The sequence below is a fragment of the Macrobrachium nipponense genome, chromosome 9, assembly GCF_015104395.2.
Source record: "Macrobrachium nipponense isolate FS-2020 chromosome 9, ASM1510439v2, whole genome shotgun sequence".
Classification (NCBI taxonomy): Eukaryota; Metazoa; Arthropoda; class Malacostraca; order Decapoda; family Palaemonidae; genus Macrobrachium; species Macrobrachium nipponense.
The window spans coordinates 46710596-46731555 of record NC_061110.1 but is presented as its reverse complement, the minus strand read 5'-3'; the positions used below and the strand labels follow the sequence as shown (position 1 = coordinate 46731555).

The 20960-nt window shown below is 42.0% G+C and overlaps 1 protein-coding gene across 7 annotated transcripts in view; it reads left to right on the top strand.

Moving 5' to 3' along the window:
* Nucleotides 1–219: 219 nt before the first annotated feature.
* The window catches only part of LOC135218273 (ELAV-like protein 1), a 314052-nt gene continuing 293311 nt past the window's right edge, over nt 220–20960 (top strand). For 6 of the 7 annotated variants that reach the window (XM_064254464.1, XM_064254463.1, XM_064254459.1 and 3 more), the window contains exons 1-2: nt 220–377; nt 16419–16558. The gene's annotated coding sequence lies outside the window, so the exon portion shown is untranslated. The remainder of the gene's footprint in view (nt 378–16418; nt 16559–20960) is intronic. The other variant, XM_064254461.1, reaches the window with a different exon arrangement.

The following is a 20960-nucleotide window of genomic DNA, read 5'->3' as shown; positions in this document are numbered from 1 at the left end:
ACTGTCAAATGCCGCACAACTGCCTTTTCCAGAGTGTGTGTGCGCAGATGGAACTGGATCTTCCGTTCAAATGTAAAAGAAACATTAAAATGTATCTTTTAATGACCTTGACTGCCGGCGTATATCTCTTGATAGGGATTTGCGCTGTGTTATCAGAAAATCGCATGAATTGAAGCTTTTGCAAGAAATTTGGCGCATGGATACAGGGGTTTGTTGTAGTCCAGTGGAAGCAGAGCCAGTTGGACTTTAGCTGTCTGAGTGGAGTCTTCTCTAACGGTCTTCGGCGGTTTTTTCCTTCAGTTTTTAAGTTCCATTCTTTTTCCGAGGGAGAGACGACGCCGTTCTGAAGGAGGACCTTCCTTCGAGCTTTTTGTGTGGTGAGTATGGGAATGAGTGAGGTGGAGTGAGAGAGTGAGTATGAGAAGGGTGAACGATCATATCGATCTGTTGGCCTCTCGCGCGCCAGCCATGCTCTTACTTCAAGGCTTCTACTGCCGCTGCCGCCGCCCCAAACCCCCATGTAGTTAAACCTTCCCGCCCGCCATCTTCACACGCCCACACACACCACGTGCAACACACGTGTCCTTGGCATTATTCATCAGTAGAAGGTCCAATGAACCTGGTTACAATGCTAATAACCCCAAAACCCGAAAGCGACAGGGTGTGGGGACCGGTTTGCTTCATCCAGTCACCCAAGCACAAGGGGCTCAAATCATCCCAACCTTTGGCCAAGGGCATTGTCTCCCCTCACTCACTCGGTCGGCTCTTGCCGCTGTTGTTGCTACTGCTTATAACGTCAAATTTCGACTATTAACCCGTCTTATCTCGTCGAACGTGAAATGCCGACTGAATAAAATTACCGTCCGTGATACTTTAATGATTGGTTAGTTGCGTTATTTCTCACACAAATTTTAGCTAGCCAGGTTTGGAAACTGTAACAGTAGGGTGGTAAGGAGGAATGTTAATGATTTGGAAAACAATATACTAAAGGTACTGTGAATGGCGCATGTTGCTAGAAGCAGTAACTTATGGGAAGTATGTAACCACGTGTTATGAGGGCCGTCAAGCGTAACGTTTCAGCGTGCTGGTATTGGCGGGATGGGCAGAGTAGGTCTACGACCGGTCTACGTAGTCGGTGGGGCTTAGAAGAATCTGGCAATTTACAGCGAGAGTATGCTTGTGCATGATGTAAATGTTATGTTGTCACTTTACTGTATGGAACGTTTTATATGTTCAAGAGTTTAATGAATAGCTACCGGGAATGTGAAATTATCTTAGGTCTATAGTGTGTTAACACTTCGGCCGATAAATTGCTTTTTCATTATTATTAGAATGACTTAATTTTATAAGAAAAAAAAATTCAAGTTAGTCCATCCAGTAGTCATGTTGGGTGTTTATACATTGTACTAGATAGGACTAGCGAAACCATTTCTGGAGCTTGTAAGCCTAGTTGATGGCAAAGAGGAAACTCCAAAAGCAGATCTGATTTCCTGAAATTCCCCGTACCATGCTAGATAAACTAGCTATTAGCTTTGCGTTTTTACAAGTCTTGCCATGTTAATTAACGTCTTAAGTTCAGAATATCGTATATTGAAGTAATCCATCTCCTTGAACTTTGTTTTGCACATCCTTGTGGTTTCTGGCTTAATTTACAACAAAAAGCTCTCTCTCTCTCTCTCTCTCTTCCACTCTCCTTCCCATTCTCCCGTCTCTCCTCCCTCGTCCTCTCTCTCTCTCTCTCCCTCCCTCCACTTTTCCAGCCTCCTGTCAAGGTTTTCATCCGAGTAGCTCTGGTTCTTTAAACTTTCGGCACCTTTAGGAACCTTGTCGACATTACTCAAGTTTCTTAGCAGCTGTATCCCCTTCCATTCGTATTGTCTTTCTTTTATCTTACTTTTCACTCACCATATCAAATTTCTCAGTGCAACTGCCAGAATTTTTTTTTTTCTGTATTTCCTTTTCGGTGCTGAATGACCTCTTAGGTCCCAGCACTTAACCTTTGTCCTAGATTTTATCTCCATTTTACAAGTCTTTTGCGTTGACTTACAGTTGCTAATTATGAGGCATTGTTTCCTCTCTTAATATTCAACCAAACAGCTTTGTATGTGATGTATTATTTAATTTAAGCAAAAATCATCTGCAAGCTTCTTCAACATTTCTTAATTTTTAAATCCACTTTTTTTAAAACTAATATACTCATTGCATACAGGTTTTCACCTTCTATTTTATTCATAACCTCTATGTAATGCTTTATGTAGTGCCACTGTTTATAAACTCATATTTACCTTTCTATGAGTTTTTTTTTTTTTTTTTTTTTTTTTTTTTTCCATGGGGTATTGCAATATTCTTTGTGCTCACTTAACACAGGGCCATCCCCTGAATACTGTACATAATGTTTTTACCACCATCTGCCAGTTTTTCTTAGTATTCTCCCATGCATTATGCCATTGAGTTGACTATCTCAACTCAAGTATTTGTTTGTTAGTAGGATTTATATAGCTTTAGGGTTGCTTTTTTTTTTGTGAAATATAACTCACTGTTACGTAATGTTCATATATCTTTTGAGTTCATTGGGCGGTGCAAAGCACTATAATTTGCATGTATTGCTGTTTTGATTTTAATCTGGAATATCAGTTTACTGCTTTCCAATCAATTTGCTTTTCCTAAATACATCAGCATATATATCCCATCTGATCCTTTCTTGTTTACATGCTTTTATTGAACTTGACTTCTGGGTCTCAATTTAGGTCAAAACTTGTAACTCAATTTATGACCTGTTCCCTTTGTCCAATAGGCTTGAAATTTTATATGGTTACTCAATCCCATTGATAGTACAACAACCTTACATGATCAGTAGGTCAGTGACCTCTCCCAGTATCTCTGGATTTGTATAAAACCTTGGATATTTCATACCTTCTTTGACTCTGTAGAATGTTATTAACTTTGGATTTTTCAAACCTTTGGATGGACAGGCTGTCATGTTCAATTTTGTTAACAACGTACAATCTTAAATCAGTTGCAATTTATCTCAAAACTAAAAGTATTAAATAATTAAAAAAAAAAAAAAACTTATTAAAATGCACCAAAAAGTACAAATTTTTTGGACATAATTTTCTTACAATTCACCATTTCAACAAACAATAAAAGCATGGATGGAAGCATGGAAAGAAATGCTACAAGAAATTAAAAATATATTTCTTGTATCATTTCCTTCTATGTTTAGTGCCTACACTTTTGTTTTTGTAGACATGATTAATTTTAAGAAAATCACAGTGTCTTGAAATAAATTGTACTTTTTAGTGCATTTAGAAAAAAAAAACTGTGTTAATAATTTGTTTTTATTTCTCTTCTCTCTTTCCTTCTTTTCTCTTTCCTTTTGAACTGTGATTCACAAATGCCGAATGTCCCCTTTTAGTATAGTTTGAATTAATTTTCTACCTGCTACCCCTTTTCAAATTTATTTATGGTTTTCTTCCTACATATTTAATCTTTAGTGTATTGTTTATATTTATAAACCAGTAATTCAGTGATTGGAAACCATTTTGAATGTTGCCTATTCGTTAATGTGGCAGAGTCCATGAAGGATTGATTGCTTGATATTTTTATTGTTTTAACACAATTCATAGCTTTCTTTTGGTCTTTTAACAAGTTCCCCTCCAGGCATCCAGATGTTGTGTAGAAGGTTGTAAAGCTAGACTAACCAAATTCTCTTATGATTTGCACACCAAATGCATCAAGTGTAGGGGGCAGGATTGTTCAAGGTAATTAACATTTCCAGAGTGTAAGGAATGGGACTAGAGGAAGTGGAAAGCTTTGAAATTGCATTTAGATAACCTAGCTAGGGATAGGAAGAGGAAAGCAGCCCTCAGTGCTCAAAGCGGGGCTTCTGTAGAGGCTTCTCATAAAGTTGAGGGTTTGTCTATTCCTTCTCAACCTACTATCACGTCCCCGATCATTACCCATCCTACACCCTCATCTGTAACTCCTATTCCAGGTGCCCATGCTTCTAATCCTGACACCATTGTCAGTCTTGATTCTAATTTTGACAAGAAGTTTGATTTTCTCGCTAATGCGATTATGGAGTTAGGAATATCTTTCAGCTTTCAGGTCTTTTGGACAGAAAGTTGTCACTCAAAAGTAACAGTTCAGTGCCTTTAGTGATAATGTGATTCCTGATGAAATGGCTGTTCATCCCACCGGTTCTGCTAGACATAGGTCCCTGTCCCGCTCCCCTGCACTGGGGAGATGACATACTGGAAGTCCAAGGGAGACCAGTGGGATCAGTGTTGCCCTTTTAGCGCAAAATGCACTAGATCCAATAGCACATTTTGAAAAATTCTGGCACTTTTTTTTTTTTTTTTTGCATCTGACACAGTTGCGCATTTTAGCACCTTTGACATATCTAACAGGAAATCTTGCACATTTCGGGTTTTTTGATAATAATCTAAATCAGAAAAAAGTAAGTGAAAATACTTTGATGGTATTTGAAACTTGTCATCTGCTGCATGAATACTCTCTCTCTCTCTCTCTCTCTCTCTCTCTCTCTCTCTCTCTCTCTCTCTCTCTCTTCTCTCTCTCTCTTCTCGTCTCTCTCTCATCTCTCTCTCGTCTCTGCTTCATTCTCTCCTCTCTCTCTCTCTCTCTCTCTCTCTCTCTCTCTCTCTCTCTCAATTCAAATTCTGATTCCTGTACTGAACAGTGACAATTAGCGGAGTAGAGGTATAGAGAACATAGTATTGCCACATGGATGTTCACCAATTTAGCTGTGTCATTGCTGTCCTTACCTCATTCTAATGCCGAGGTAGAAAGGACATTCAGTCAAATGAACATTATCAAATCAAAGATCTGCAATTAGATAAATCTGAAGACTTTAAATTCAGTATTATCTACTTGTTATGGCCTGAAGCAAAAAGGAAAATGCTGCCATGGTTATAAATTGCTAAAAGAAGTTGATACTGTTGGGGATTCAGCTAAAGGCAAGACTCAGGATGAACCTGGAACTTTACAAAGCTCAGAAGTATCTATAATAAACTGAAGTGGAGGATGATGTGGACATCCCCGAACTTTTATTATTGGATTTTTTTTAAATAAAAGAAGGTAAACTAGTATATCCCTTATTTTATTAGTACGTACTTAATATCTGTTTTCATTGCTATATTTTATTTGATTTTCTTCTACTGAATCAACATGGAACACAGGAATTATGCTAAAGTCACTTTGGTATTTGAAAATAGTCCTAGTGGTTTTTTTTTTTTTTTTTTTTTTTTAGCTCTATAAGAGAATTATTGAGTGCATTTTGGAGGACCCTCTAGTGCTTTTTAAAAATAGGAAATGGCAACACTGATTGGGGTTTACCCATGGACAGTTGCCCCTCCATTGCACCTATCGATTGTACCCAGGCATAGACGGATCGCCATTGAAAAGGCGTCTCCTTCAGTACGTACCAATTGCCGTCGGATTTGGTGGACTTCCCCAGACAGGAGGTGTCATTGTTGTAGGTTGTCTGTAGACCCCTGAAGAGACATGCTGTCATTGCAGACAGTTCTCGTTAAGAAGTACAGGGAGATTAGTGACAGTCCTCAGCCTTCCTGTAGTTTTGATGTTCATCCCTCACCTCCCTCCTATGTCATCCCTGGACTTGAGACAACCTGGAGTCTTTCTCTGGTTTAGAGCTAGTCTCGTCGCAGAAGCACCCAAATGTACCTGTTAAAGCACCCATCATTGAGCTGGTCATCTTCTGCTTCCAAGCATCCGTCTCCTTCAGGACATTAGAGCCCACTGCTGTTCGTCTGTCTGCTCCTTCGGACCACTTGGTGCCTACACCTGGCTGCTCAGCACCCACACTTGTCCTCTCAGTACCCACTGTTGGCCACTTGCCCCAGAATCAGGACACCAGCTGTCTGTCTCTCCTTTTTATGAAGATTCTTTGTTGGCGCCTCTTAAACGTCGGATAGAGGAGTTTATGGTTTTTCTTAGGAAGAAACCCTCAGCCTCTCAGACTAAGGATAATTCATTGTCCTTGATTTCACCGGAAGAAGAAGCAATAAAACAAGAGACAGCTCCCTCTTCAGCCTATGCTTCATTGGTGAAGTTGCTCTTGTCAAATATCCCCGATTTCTTTGTGCCTGCCACTCTAGCATCTCCAGATCATTCAAGAAAACATCCATCAAGCCAGCTGCTAAGAAGTGATCTGCCTGTCGTACATGCCCCAGTTTGTGCCAGGCTCCTTCATTTTTAGAAGGAATGGAGTCACAGAGGGGCAGGGTATTATATTCTGCTGTGAAAGCTTTGACAGTACTCGGTGGGAGGTAGAAGTTTTTATCTGCAAGGGAGCAATAGAAAAGGTGTTAGACCACAATTCAGAAAGGTTTTACAACAGACTTCATAATCCCCAAGTCATTGGGAGGCTGGAGACCAGTCCTTGACATCAGTGCCCTGAATTTCTTTATTGTCGAGATGAAATTTCATATGGACACCAGTGCCTCAGTCTTGTCCTCTCTACACCAAGGAGACTGGATGGTGACCTGGATATGGAGGATTGCTACTTCCATGTCCCCATTCATCCAGAGTTAAGGAAACTTCTTTGCTTCATCTTCCGGGGCAAAGTTTTTTAGTTCAGGGCACTTTGCTTTGGCCTTATGTTGGCACCTCAATTATTCACGAGGGTACTGGCCCTTCTTGCAAAATGGCTTCACCTCCTTGAAATCGATGTGCCAACTTCACTAGGACTTGAAGAATTTTTATTTTTTATTAACTGAAGAACTGGGAATATTGATCAATGTTAAGAAGTCCCAGTTAATCTATACTGAAGATTCTGTATATTTAGGCATGATTTTGGGCTCTCGGACTTAGGGTTTTTCTCTCCTCAAGAGAGTAGACTCTCCCCTTCAGACATTCCGAAAGCCTTCATTCTAAGGACCTGTTTGGTAGTCCAATGGATGAGTCTTCTAGGAATGCCTGGCCTTCGCAGAGCTTCACATGCATTATCTTCAATTTTACCTCAAAGAAGTGCGGTGCAGGAAGACTCTTGACTCCTTCGTCTTCCCCATCTCCGTGGTGGTCAAGACAAACTTATGGGTGGTTATCTGCAGAAAAACTTCAGGAAGGGAAGGCTCTTGGACGTACCCACTTTTTCTACACCTGTGAATTTTTTTTCCCCCCAGTCCTCCAACTTCCAGCAACTCCCAACCTTCCAAACCCAATGCCATTGCCAGTCTCAAAAACAGGATAGGCCAATTTTTTTTTTTTTTTTCCTTTGGTTAAAATTGTAGGCTAAATTTAAGCTTCAGTCAAGAGGTCTGGTTAAAACTGTAGCCCAAATTTAGGCTTCAGTCAAGAGGTCTCATGGACAAAACAAGTGCTAGTGATCATATTGCAAATGTAGTGTCAGTGGAGGAGGAGACTAGTACTGTCTCACTGACACTCCTAGACAAAAGTCCATGTCAAACTCCCCTAGCCCTGGAAGGAGGCAAACCAGAGGTCCAGAGGAGGTCTGTGGGGGGTTTGCCCACATGTAGTTGTCCCCTTCGCTGAGACTTTTACATCGATCCCAGGACTCGGTGGACAGCCACTGGAAAGGCGTCCAACTGGGAATGCTTACTTTATCGTCCAGTGATTCTGATTCCGGTGAGGACCAGGGATGTAGTTGGTGCTTTTCACATGCATCCAGGCCTTTGAAAAGGCATGTATCTGCTGGTGAACATGCTTTCCTGTATCCTTTGGGACAACCCCAGTCTTTTGTCTCTGGCTGCTTCGGTGATAAAGTACCATTATTTGGCACTGAACAGGATCTGAGCACCCAGTAGGATCAGTGTCCAGTTGGATTTGAGCACCTTGCGGTATTTGAGTGCCCAGGGGATCCGAACGCCCAGTGTCTAGATGTACAGTGTCCGAGTATTCTATTTTGCATGCATACACCTGTGTCTGTCTGTGCTCACCTGCCAGCATCTGCCAAGCATTTGGCACCACACTCCAGGCACCAAACGCTGCCTCTCCAGTCTGGCTTAAAGCATATGTATACCTCTTAGAGTTCAGAATCTTTCATTAGAACCTGTCCAGAGTCTTCAGGACAGCATTCTGGATCTCCTGCAGAAGCCTTCTACATTTGACTGGAATTTTTCCGACTTCGCTCCTCTTCCTATTTTGTCTGATGAAGAAGACATCAAACAGGTGCAGTCTTTCTCCTACTCGGCTCCCTTGAAGTAATTCCTTTTCTGTTACCAGACTTTCTTCTCTTTAGCGACCTTGTCGTCTCTGGATTCAGCATTTTGATTAGACAGCCTGCAGAGTCTTCCTGGCAGCCCAAGATAGTCCTATCCTCATCAAAGAAAGCCCCTCACTGTTAGACTTGTGTATCAATAACACTGGTTAGTTGTCTGATCTTGATGGTTGTCCAGAGGATGTACACCACCTGTTCGACTAAAATTCCTGTTTGAAGTTTTACCAGTATTTCAAGGATACTACTTTACATTGCTTTCAAGTTCTACATTATGTTGACTGGAATGTTGCTTGCAATTTAGAGTTAGAGAGATTTTCAATCTTTTCTGCTGGAAATTTCATCTTATCATGATTTACAATGAAAATTAGACATAGTTCTTCAGATTTACTAACCTCAGTTGAGCCTTTTGTTGATAAGGCATCACTTAAAAACTGTGAAGATTTCTTTCATTTAGCTCTTAAAAACTGTGAAGATTTCTTTCATTTAGCTCTTTTTGCAGCTCTGTGTATTATGAGTTTCAACCCCTCTCTTGTATGCGGGCAACCTCTTTTCTTTTGTTGCTGTGAGAAAAGATGTAACTGTGAAGCCCTTCCTAGTTTTGTGATGGTGCCTGATTCATCTGTTTTGATGGGCATTGAAGAAGTGGCTAGCTTTCGTCCAGTTGGACCTATTAAAAGATTTTTATTAGTGAACTTCAAGTCGTTTCTTGTTCTTGGCCTTTGTTCTAGGGAACCACTCTCTTTCCTTTCTTTGCTTAGTGAAAAATATTGAAGTGTCAGCCCTTCCCAGAATTGTGACAGTGCCAAAATCAACAACCTAAGTAGGCTATGAAGAAATGGCAGACCAATACCTGTTAGAACTATTGAGAATTCACCTGGACAGACACAATCCTTCAAGATAGCTAAAGTCAGTGCACCGTTAATTTTTTATTTTAACATTTTTGGAAGTACTCTTCATGGCTTCAGTGCTGTAAACATGTTTTTATTTTCTGTAATCCCTTCTTCTAGTAAAGGTCGTCATGCAGCTCAGGGGAGATGCAACTGTTTTGTTTCATTATTTGTGAAATGATTGATTATAGGCAGATGGTTTACATAGACAATTTGTTAGGGCACACCAGAAACCTAGACAGTGTTTTCATTTTGTCTTTGGTGTTGCTTCTCCTCCTCCTCCATTAGCCTACCTGATAGCCTAGGTTTATTCATCCCTTTCTCTGTCTGCTCTGCCTTCCTTTATGTCCTATGTGGTTCAGGAGAAAATGAAAGTAATGATATATCTTTTATGGTCATTTATTTACAAGAGTGAGGTGTTGGAGCCTTGGCACAGTAGTTAGAGTTGTGCACTAGGTCTGTTTTTGTTTGCTTCCCAAAATTGTCTCCGTGCAAAAGATATCCCTTCCCCCCCTCTTTCTCAGCTTTCCCCTGTATCTTCTCATAACCATCATTGTGTAACAATTATTTGTAATAGCGCCTTTTCCTCTCCAACGCTTTCTTTTCTGAAGGGAATTAGGTGGGCGTCATAACAGCTCTTGCTTCTCATAATCACCTCTTACGTGTTGTGAAGATGACACCTTCTGTCATCACAGTTATGTGGTGATAATCATGCAAGAAAACCTGTAACTTCCCATCTTTGCAGACAACACCCACTTTCGTGGGACCTGGTCTCTTACATCAAAAGATCTTCTGGAGTTCTTGTCAAGCTTGAGATTGACCCTCTCTTGAGTGGGTACCTTTGTAGCTTGAGGGGCCACCCAAGCAGCCCAAAGGTTCTGCTTAATGTTGGGTAGGTCCTTCTCCCAGTCTGTCCTTGTTGGTTTGATCCATACCTGATACAGTATGTTGAGGGGGATCTACATGGAGTGAGCATAAAGAAGTTTGAAGGGGCTGTACCCCAAGGTCTCAGAGGGTACCTGATGGACAGTGAAGAGGGCATGGGGTGGTTCTCCCAGGTTACTCCTCCTTCATGTTCTAGTTTGGTAGGGTAGAGCCGAGTGTTTGGTGGAATCGCTTCATTATCCCTTGGATTTCAGGATAAGGAGTGGAATAGTTATGTAATAAGCCATGGCAAGCCATGCTCTCACAGAATTCTCTGGACATGAAATGTCTCCCTTGATGGCTTTGGATTGTGGTGGGGAACCCGAAACAACAGAAAAATTGTAAGACAGCCTTTGCACCATTCTAAAAACTCTCACTCCTGGCAGGGAGAGCTTCTGGACACCATGTAAATTGGTCAGTGATAGTAAGACAGTGGTTATCTCTTGCCTTGATCTTGATACAACCCTGGGGCTATAATCAAAGATGACATAGTGGAAAGGGATCCCGACAGGGAGGATGTTCTTGAGGGGCCTTAGGACCAATTTCATGAAAATTTCCTGTTATTTTGACAGGGGTGTGAAGGCCTTGACAGCCTTTTGCAGTCCTGGCCATTAGTGTCGGCCTTCAATGGCCCGGATGACACCGAAGTCCCCTCTGAGGCTGTCATGCGCCAACCGGAGGAGAATTTGGTGCAGGAATGAGGGAGTTAATAGCAGTCAGTGGACAATCTCAGTAGGCTCTTGCCATTCCCGGAATACTCTGTAGAGTACCTCATCTAGCAGGAAGAAGTCATCCTTGACTAGGACCTTTATTTCTTCTTTGTCTGTGAGATCCCAAACCAAATTCATTATAATGCTGAATAATCCCTCAGATCCCAGGTCTTGGCTTAAAGCCTAAATTCCATATTCCATCCTATTCCGTATTGTGTGTCCTCCACGCCCAGAGAAGTTGTTTTCTGCTTAAGGTAGGAAGGGAAGCGTCCGCCCTTGTGATGAGGCGGGCAGCTCCAGGTGCGAAGTCAGAATGATTGAATGGGATGCTAGGCTGTTCCTATAGCCAGGATACTTTTGGCGAGTAGCGGAACAACGCCGGCAGTAGGTTCCTCCTCTTTAGGTTCATCAGGGAATTTGACTATCATGCAGTGCAGAGGGATCAATGTGTCCCTCCATTAGACGAGATCTTGGCCCACGGGAAGGGACATCCAGTTGCGAGGGACTGGAAGACTCTGAAGAGGTATTCTCTCTCTCTGGAGGAATCACCTGTAGTGACCCGTAGACAAACTGTAGGGAGGTCCTTGAAGTCACCATTCCAGCAGATGGTCATCCACTCATCTTCGCTGATGGTGGTGCTGGGAGGCACTTGCTCATGAGTGATGAGGCTGTCCTCTTGACCTGGTATTAATGATGTTTAGCAGTGTTCGAGGTAGAGAGGGAGCCATTGGGTGCTATGGCCATGGCATGAAGGCCTATCCATTCAGCAGGCTGTCAGGAACTGACAACAATGTGGACAGTGACTACATTTTGCAGAAAATATAATCCTTCTGGTTACAATCCTTGCAAATTTCTTTGCTAAAGTCCCTTCATGACACTTCCCCTGTGGAGGGAGCAGGCTGGTTGTTGGTTACCCAGAGGTAGATGAGGCTCATTTGGGTATGGTCCCTTTGTGGGAACTGGTGGGGCTTCCATGGTGCTTTGTGAGGATGGTGTGTGTCCCACCCCATGGTACTGTGAGAGGATGTTAAGTGTCCCATTCATCTGCCAAGCGGCAGCACTTGGCGAACATCTGAGGGGCTTTGTTGCGGGGGCATAGACAAGAAATCCTTGAGCTGTATGTGCTTGAACAGGGCATTGAAGGTACAGATGTTTAGGGCTTCTACCTAGCATCTGAGAACGTGTGTTTTGTGGTATGGTCAGTTGGCCCAGGTTTGACCTGCTTCCTTGAGCCGGCCTCGCCAATGCTGTCTCCAGTGCTCGGGTGATTTCATATGCTTTGGTGACAGCCTTTCGAACCACCTCCAAGTTTTCCCTGGCTTTTCAGGTTGATGGAACAGAAAACAACTGTGCCCTTTCCGCCCATGTGTTCTCTCAGGATCAGGAAAACCTCTTTGGGAATGGCCATGTTCATGACAAAGACCTTTTTTATGTGGTCAAGCCAGGCTTTGGGCTCGGAATCCATCCATTTTAGGATTAGAGAGCAGGCTTAGTTGAGAGTGGACTAAGGGAGAAGGCGGAGTAGGGTTCCCAACCTTTTGTTGGGTGAGGACGAGTTCATGGGCTCTCTAATTCTCTCTCCTCTCTTGCTCCTTTTCCTTCTTGGTTTCATCAACCCAGTTCAGACCCAGGTAGCTGGGGTCTCTCCTGTTACATCCCCTTTCCAAGGCTTGTGAACACTTTTTAGTCCTCAACCTACATGGTGCTGGAGTGTTAGGGAGTAGAAGAAAAGTCGTGGATTGGAAATGGCACTCTTCTTTAACAGGGAGTGATTATGCAGTGAAGTGGGCCTGTGGGTGGTGCCACTAGCGAATAGGAATGCCACTTTGGGCAAGGTGGCACTGACACTAGTTGTAGGGTCATTCCAGAGAACCAGGTGATGGCACTCTTGGTGCTGGCTTGTTCCAGGAAATCAAGAATGAAAATTTTAAGGTCTCCTTTTCAAGAATGACTTCGGGTTTGTTCTAGAGAATGTATAGTGGCTCTTTATAACAAGGTTTTTTTTTTTTTTTTTTTTTTTGTGGGGGGGGGGGTGTAATAGAGCATGAGAATTGTAAGGTCTCTTGAGAGAACTGCTTGTGATTTGTTTAAAGAATGCTGGGGTTTATTCATAGGGAATGGGTTTTGGTTGTTTTTAAAGATTAGGTTTCTTTATTCAGAAGAACATAGGGTTGTTTTTCAAAAAGAACAGGTTTGCTTGTTCCAAAGAACCTAAGGTTGTTCAAAAAGAATGGGTTTGCTTGTTCCGAAGAATGAAGGGTTACTCTAAAAGAATGGTGTTTCTTCTGGAGAACATAAGCATGTTAGTAAAGAATGGATTTGGTTCCAAAAATAATGGGTTTGATTTACTCGCTCACGGACGAAACTGGCTATAGCGTAAGGTTAAAGGTGTTCTGAAAATCGTTGGGTTTGTATTCAAAGAACTTAAGAGTTTCTGCACTTGGGGTGTGGGCTTGTTCTGTAGAATCTAGCATGGGGTTTTTAAGGTTTTGTTGGAGCCCTCAATAGCGGGTAGGGTTAGAGCAACTGAGCCGTGTGTGGTAACACAGAATTTTGGTAAATAGTTAGCATAAGTCTTAATGGAGTTTAGTTTGGTGACACTTGGGAGGGGCGCAGAATGGTAAAGGCTTATGCGAGAATGATGTGGGCTATTTGTTAAGTACATCCACATGTACTTGAAATAAGTAGGCTTACAAGAAAATTAAAAGCGAGTTGGATGCAGTTTGAAGAGTTGCCAATAAATGATAAGTGGAACTAGGAACATTTTCCCCTCAAAATTTTTTTAAACTGTATGACACCAAATCTTGAACATACATGTATGCTATCCGGATTTGACCACAAAGCTATGTTTAAACATGTGTGTTACCTGTCCACAAGGGGTTAATACTGATCCTAAAACATATTTTGTAATTTTCATTTAGTTTAAAAGATTCATTTACTTATATTTTAGATTATCCATAGTGAATTGCTTCTCGAAATATGTTAAAGCTTATGGAAAACATTAAGATTGCCATAGTTTATGTACTCACATATACAGTCATGTGAAAAATGTTCATACAAAAATCATAAGTGCAAAAAATGCCTTACACTTTTTTTTAATTGAAAACTAAGAAATCTAACATTATTTATAAAACAACATTTTGAATTGTGCATATTGGTACTATATATAGTTTTTCAAAACATGTTGCATCAAAGTGTATAAGAATAGTACATATATAGTGTACATACTGTCTTAAGGACAGCATGGATTAATGTCATTGAACAGACCAAACCATGTTAACGTACAGTAATTGTGTAATCATACCTTGAAAACTGATGTAAATTATAGTGAAAACCCATTTGGTTGTGGCATAGTTGGACAATTTAGCTTGAGTCTGAATCTTTATTTCCATTGGTAACATAAAACAGTAGCACCTCAGTGGCGTGGTTGGTTTGGTCTTGACCTACCACTTCGGTGGCTGCGAGTTCAATTCTCGGGCATTCCGTTGAGGGGTCAGAGATATGTATTTCTGGTGATAGAATTTCACTCTACGTGGTTCAGAAGTCATGTTCCATGCAATGAAAAAACACCATATAAACAAACAAACAAACATAAAACAGTCATGCTACAAATTCATGAAGTCTGGAGGCAGTAGGTGGAAGTGATAAAGGTTTAGGAGTAGTATAAGATACCATAGCAGCCAGGAGCTGATGAGGAAAAGTGCATGAAGGTGATAAGGCATGCTTTTCAAAGATCAGACTTGGGTTGGAGGCTATATATTCTGAGTCTGTGCCTTTCTGACCAATTTTGTGTTTGACAAATTATATTTCTGAATTCCCGTAAGGAAGTTAATTTGAGCAATTCTGGACGATTGTATGAAGCACTGGTTAGGTTAGAAAAACCAATTAATCATGAACGTGCATTCACCCTGTTTGTTATGTTTGACCAATAGTTTTTTTTATGTTTTGCTTACCTTATTACTTATTGACCTTGTGCAAAGGGCCTCCATTACTTCGTAAACTCAAAGTTAAAGTTGAGATAATTACTAGATGGAAGCGTAAAGCAGACTAAGGGAACAAATGAGTTACTTAAGTAAATGTAAATTTAGAAATTACAGTGGTTTAAATAAATGGGCTTAATTACAAAGAAATTCAGCAAACCCTTCCTGGAGGGCAAGAATACAGGACTTGTGAAATGGAACAAAGTTCTTAAATGGCAAGACACCTTAACAAACACCTCGGGAATATGGAGAGATGCCAAGATTAATGCTGTGAAACATGCATAGAGTAGAAAAGGTTTTAAATGGCGTATGTTAGCTGAAGGCTATGGGATGGACTTATTATTTAGTGATGCAACTAAGCAGTTTATAGCACTTCAAAATGGCATCTGGGTCATGTAGTCAGTCAATGTCAAAGCTCACTTCAAGTAAGGTTTTACGTTATTCGAAGTTTTAACTAATGACGAGAAGGCATGAGGTAAAAGCTTACTTGTTCAAGGGGATTGAATCAAGATTTAAGAGCAAGGGAGATTGGATAGAGAGAAACTTAGTAAGAAGTAATTAAGGATGTGACAAAGGACTCACAACTTGGAGGCTGAAATTGGGTTCAGGCACCTCTTACTGTGTTAATTAATCTAGCACCGAACTAGAGGAAGGCTGCAGGCTCAAAGATATGGAAGAGTGAGGTTGCCATCATTCAAGCAGTTCTAAGTCCATGGGACCTATGACATGGTCTTTTGTCTCCAGAGGGTGAGGGGACGGCTTGTTAGACGTCCATTAAGGTTGTGTTAGGGAGCTAAGGTCGTCTCTCTCCAGCTGACAGCCTCACATACCCCCACTTACCTGGACTGTGGTACTAGTTGCCAGCTAGAGTTTATTTAATAGAATTCGACTTCTGCAGTACAAAAGTGGGGAAAAGGGCAAATTAGGGTGTTCTGAAATTAACTATCTAGGACCCTTCAGGTCATGGTAAAATCAAAGCAAGATAAACTAAATGTCTGGTTCTTTCCCAAAGTGGGAAGACCTATTATTTAATGTAGAGTGCCTAAGAATATTTATTACAGCACTTAAAACCATGCTATCTTTTGCATTTTTAATGTTGCTACCCATTTGTTTACTAGTACAGCCTAAATATCTACACACCTGAGCAAGCCCATTTACAGCCTGCATATCATCACAGCAAAGTATATCCTTAAGATCAGTTCACACGCACCAACTCACAAAGCAAATATGGTTATTACCTGTGTTTTACTGGACATTTGACAGTGTCACAACACTTGTTTAGCAATGGGATAGCAGTACTATATGTTATGTGTTTTTGTATTGATATCTCTTACTACATTTCCAGCAGAATATGGTTATTTAACTGAGATCTGGTTTTTTTGTTTAAGAGTATTTTGAGAATCACCTTTGAAATCACCTTTGAATGTCCTTTAGTATTTGAAAGTATATAGTATTTTATTGAATGTCAGCTTAATGATGGTATACCTTTGCATGACACATTTTTTTGGTTGATACAATGCTTATGGGATTATAACTTTTTTTTTACCATTGTCAGATATGAATAAAATATGAAAAAGCTTTAATGTAGTATTTAGAAATATGGAAACTTATCAGTGATATTGAAGAGCATAGTTTAGAATTTTGCTTGCTTTTGGGTCTGTCATAAACACAGTATAACTCAAATTTTCAATCTTTTCAGACAGGCTATCACAGTTAGCACCGTTGTGTCGGAACTTACTAAACATTGGGTGTGCCAAGTTGAAGCAGCCCCCCTTTTAGAACAGCTGGAATAGGGAAGGGCTGCTCCTCCCATAATTTGTGTGATCAACATCCTCAAATGTGAGTACTGTTCTCCATTTTGTTGTTATTGTTGCAGAGGTTTATGTAAAGAGAATGCTGCAGTTGCATTTTTTTGGCTTATGTATTACAGTAGTACCTCGAGATACGAAATTAATCCGTTCCGAGGCGCCTTTCGTATCATGAGTTTTTCGTATCTTGGACCACATTTTAACCCTCCAAAAACACCCCAGTAAATTTCATAATAAAGCTAAATTGACCTATAAACAATGAAATACTACAACAATTTGGACCATTCAATACCTAACTTAAGAATAAAAATGCAAAACCTGTAAATAAAGTGTATATTAGTGTACAAGAAATATTATTACTGTAACGTAAAATGTGGAAGCTTACCTTTCGTGTCCGAGCTGGCAGCCTCCCCATGACGCACCACCGAATGGATGCCAGTTTGTTTACGAAATTTCTCGAACCAGCCATTCAAAGCCTTGAACTCTGGGGTTTGCATTGAAGTCCCTTCCCCTCCGTCGTCTTCCGCCTGCGCAATCAAATCGCCGAAAATAGCGCTGGCCTTGTGGGCGATTGCTGTCTCCGTTACCGTATCGCCAGCGATTTCTTTGTCTTTTATCCAGACGAGGAGTAGCCGTTCCATCTTGTCGTGCACGTGGGTCCTCTTGCTGGACAAAATAGTGATGCCCTTCGACGGTGTAGCTGCTTTGATGGCATCCTTCTGTTTAAGGATGGTGCCTATTGTCGACGGATTGCGGCCGTATTCCTTTGCGATCACACTCAATCGCATACCAGCTTCGTATTCTTGATGATCTCCATCTTTGTCTCCAAAGAGAGCGTGCGCTTCTTTCCGTGAATTTCAACTTTCTTGGGACCCATGACTACGTTATCTTGTACGTAATTTACGTATAAGTAACACAATAAAGTTTCCGCACAACACGATAATAGTATACTGCAACGAAATCACTAACGAATTTATGTTTCTAAAAGAAATCGTTGGATCGAACGAATGCCGTGTGCGTACGATAGAGATGTTGGTACGAAGAGGCCAAGATAGGTATGCCACCATGTATACGTATAAGATGCATGATGGGAGGGATGCTGTCCAATAGGAGAGAAGGATTTCATGGTCGTGACTAGCATCAGGAACCAATGGGAGAGCAGGAGGATGGTGGCGAGTCTACTAGTACTAAGATGGCGGCGCGCAGTTAGTTTCAAAATTGTTATCCGGGCGAATCTCGGACTTTCAGAAACCTTTCGTATCTTGAAAACTTTTCGTATGTAGAGCAGTAAAAATTTTCGCATTGGCTTTCGTATCTCGAGTTTTTCGTAAGTTGAGCCTTTCGTATCTCGAGGTACTACTGTATATTTAGAATGCTTGTCTTCCTTAAGAACTGTGTGGGGCATTTTTAAACGTTGCTATCTTGCTTTTTATTTTCTTCTCCATCCGCTCTTTTGCCAAATGTTTGTCAAACTACCAGAGTAGGGTGGGGTGGGGGAATACCGACCTATTAGTTGAAAGAATTGCATAAAAATTCCATTTTGTACCTGAGAGAGTGCACGCTCTGCTCAAAACAAACTACACAACATGGCCCACATATGGTACACTCATAAATCCTCAACTCAAAGAATAAGTCTCATAAATCCTCAACTCGGAAAATAAGTGTCATATACAGGGAGTCCCCAACTTACGAAGGGGGTTCCGTTCTTAAGAAGCGTCTTAAGCCGAAAATCCTAAGAAAACCTTACTTTTAATAAGCCTTGGGTATATTAAAAACTACGTAAACTGCATTTTCATACAATCAACTTACCTGTCAGATATATACATAGCTAAGACTCCGTCGTCCCCGACAGAAATTCAAATTTCGCGCCACTCGCTACAGGTAGGTCAGGTGATCTACCTGCCTGCCCTGGGCGGCAGGACTAGGAACCATCCCCGTTTTCTATCATATTTTCTCTGTCGCCGGTGGTATCAACATTGTTGCTATTACCTCCTGACTTAGATTCTTATTTCATCCTTTGATCATCGTTTCTCGGCTTTTTGGTGACGTATCTGGATCGTGTTTTTGGCATTCGCTACTGTGGACTGTTTTTTGGAATTGCTTTTTGGATTTTTCTCAGTATGTCTGATTCAAATGTGAGTGTGAGAATGTGTGTGAATGTAGGCTGCAGGGTGAGGATACCGAAAGCTTCGGTTGATCCTCACACTGTATGTCGTAAATGTAGGGGGTTTCAGTGTTCTGCTAATAATACTTGTAATGAATGCGAGGGATTAAATGCAGAAGAGTGGAAGACTTTAACTTCTTATTTGAAGAAGTTAGAGAGGGATAGGGTTAGACGTCTGAAAGGTGTGAGTTCAAGGCCCATATTTGAGCCTTTTTACTGATAATTATTCTAATCCTAATGATTTAGATTCTCCCTATGTGTCTAATTCACAAAGTGTACTTTCGGAATCGGCCTCGGAAATCGCCGATCTGAAAGCTACGATTCGAGACATGAAGTCCAAAATGGCAGACTTACAAGGTAAGGCTAGTGAAAGTGAGCATTACAGTGAAGTGAGTTCTCCCAGTGTTGTGGAGGGGGCGTTTGATCGTCCCTGCGACGCTCCCAGGCCTAGACCTCTTCCAAGCTCCCATGCCCAGAGGAGAAGGAAAGTCGAAAGCCTTAAGGAGGTCGTGGGGAATCCCCAACGGTCAGACGTCCCTTCAGCAAGCTCTGTTTCGTGGCAGGCTGCTCAAGGGCGCTTTAGAAAAAGCGTCCTTCGTGAGTGTTTCTCATCCTCCCTCCCTCTCCCTCACCTAAACTAGGGTGGGGGAAAGGAGTCGGATTTATCGAGGCCTCTGAAGCGTCATTTGAAAGAACCCGAAATTGATTCGAGCCCAGAGCGTTTCTCAGATGACGCTCCCTCTTCTATTAAGAAGGCGAAGGTGGCGTCAGCGTCACCCGACGAGGACGCAGAAGTACCCTTTCCTACTTCTCCCCCGATTGATGACGAAAGGCGTCATGCAGTTGACGTGGGAGAAGCTTCAAGGAAAATTATTTTGGCAGTACAAGAACAACTGGCCCCTCTGGTGGGAGTTTTAGCGCCTCGTAGGAAGGACGTTGCGCTTCCAATCAAGAAGTCTCGTCCTCTCTCCCCTGCTAAGCGAGAAGCTTCATGCAGACGTGAAGCTTCTAAACATATTACAGAAGCTTCGGGTTCGAGAGCGAGATCGGTAGCTTACGAAAGATACGTAACACCAGAGAGACGTGAGACGTCTTTTAGACATGAAGCGTCTTTGAAAGCTGTTGGTAGACGTGAAGCTCCAACCAATGTTTTGGCGCCAGTTAGGACGCCTTTTGAGAGCGGAGCGTCTTCCAGGCGCGAGGCGTCATCCGGACGTCAGCAGCCAAGTAAGCGGGAGGCGTCAGCCAGGACGCTTGGCGGACGAGGAGCGTCATCCAAGCGGGAAGCGTCTTCTATTTATGGAGAGAAGCCTGAGCTTTTGGCGCCTTCCAGGGCTATTAAAGCGGGGAAGAGGAAGGAATATCATTCCCTTAGCCCCTCTCCTATTAGGAGTTTGTCTCCTCCAGAGGAAGAACGTACAGAGTTGGGAGCGGAGACTCATTTAGATCCCGAGTTGGAAGTTAACTCGGATGAAGAATATCAAGGAAGAGAAGGACTGTCGAACTATAAAGTTTTGACTGCCTTGCTTCTAGAGGAGTATGGAGACGAATTGACTCCTGCCGCTCCTCCTTCTCCGCGCGCTCTGTTTTCGAGTGCTAAGACGAAGAAGTCTTCGTCTTTTCTCAAAATGAAGCCCACCATTTCAATGAAGAGGGCTCTACAATCCTTAGACTCTTGGATGAAGTCTAAGAAGGACTTAGTAAGAACGGTCTTCTGCATGCCTCCAGCGAGACTAGCTGGTAAAAGAGGCATTTGGTATCAGACGGGAGAGAATATGGGTATTGCTCTCCCGTCTACGTCAGAAGCAGACTTTTCGACCTTAGTTGACGCTTCACGTCGACAAGGTCTCAACTCGGCACGGATTACGTGGGGCATTTCTGAACTGGACCATCTCCTCAAGGGACTCTTTCATGTATGTATTGGAAGTTTTCAACTTCTTAGATTGGTCCCTTGGGGTGATGTCCAAGAAAGCCCATGATTCGGAAGGAATCGAACCGGAAGCCCTTTTGTGCATATTGTCTTGTATAGACAAAGCGGTGCAGGATGGCTCGTTTGAAATCTCCTCTTTGTTTGGAGCAGGTCTTCTAAAGAAGAGGACGGTATATGGTGCCTTTTTAACCAAGGCAGTCTCCCACGCTCAGAGGGCAGCGCTGCTGTATTCGCCTTTGTCTGACTTTTTGTTCCCTTCTCAGTTGGTGAAGGACATTGCTCATTCATTAACTGAGAAGGCGACTCAGGACCTTCTGACGCAGTCAGCAAGGAAGAAGA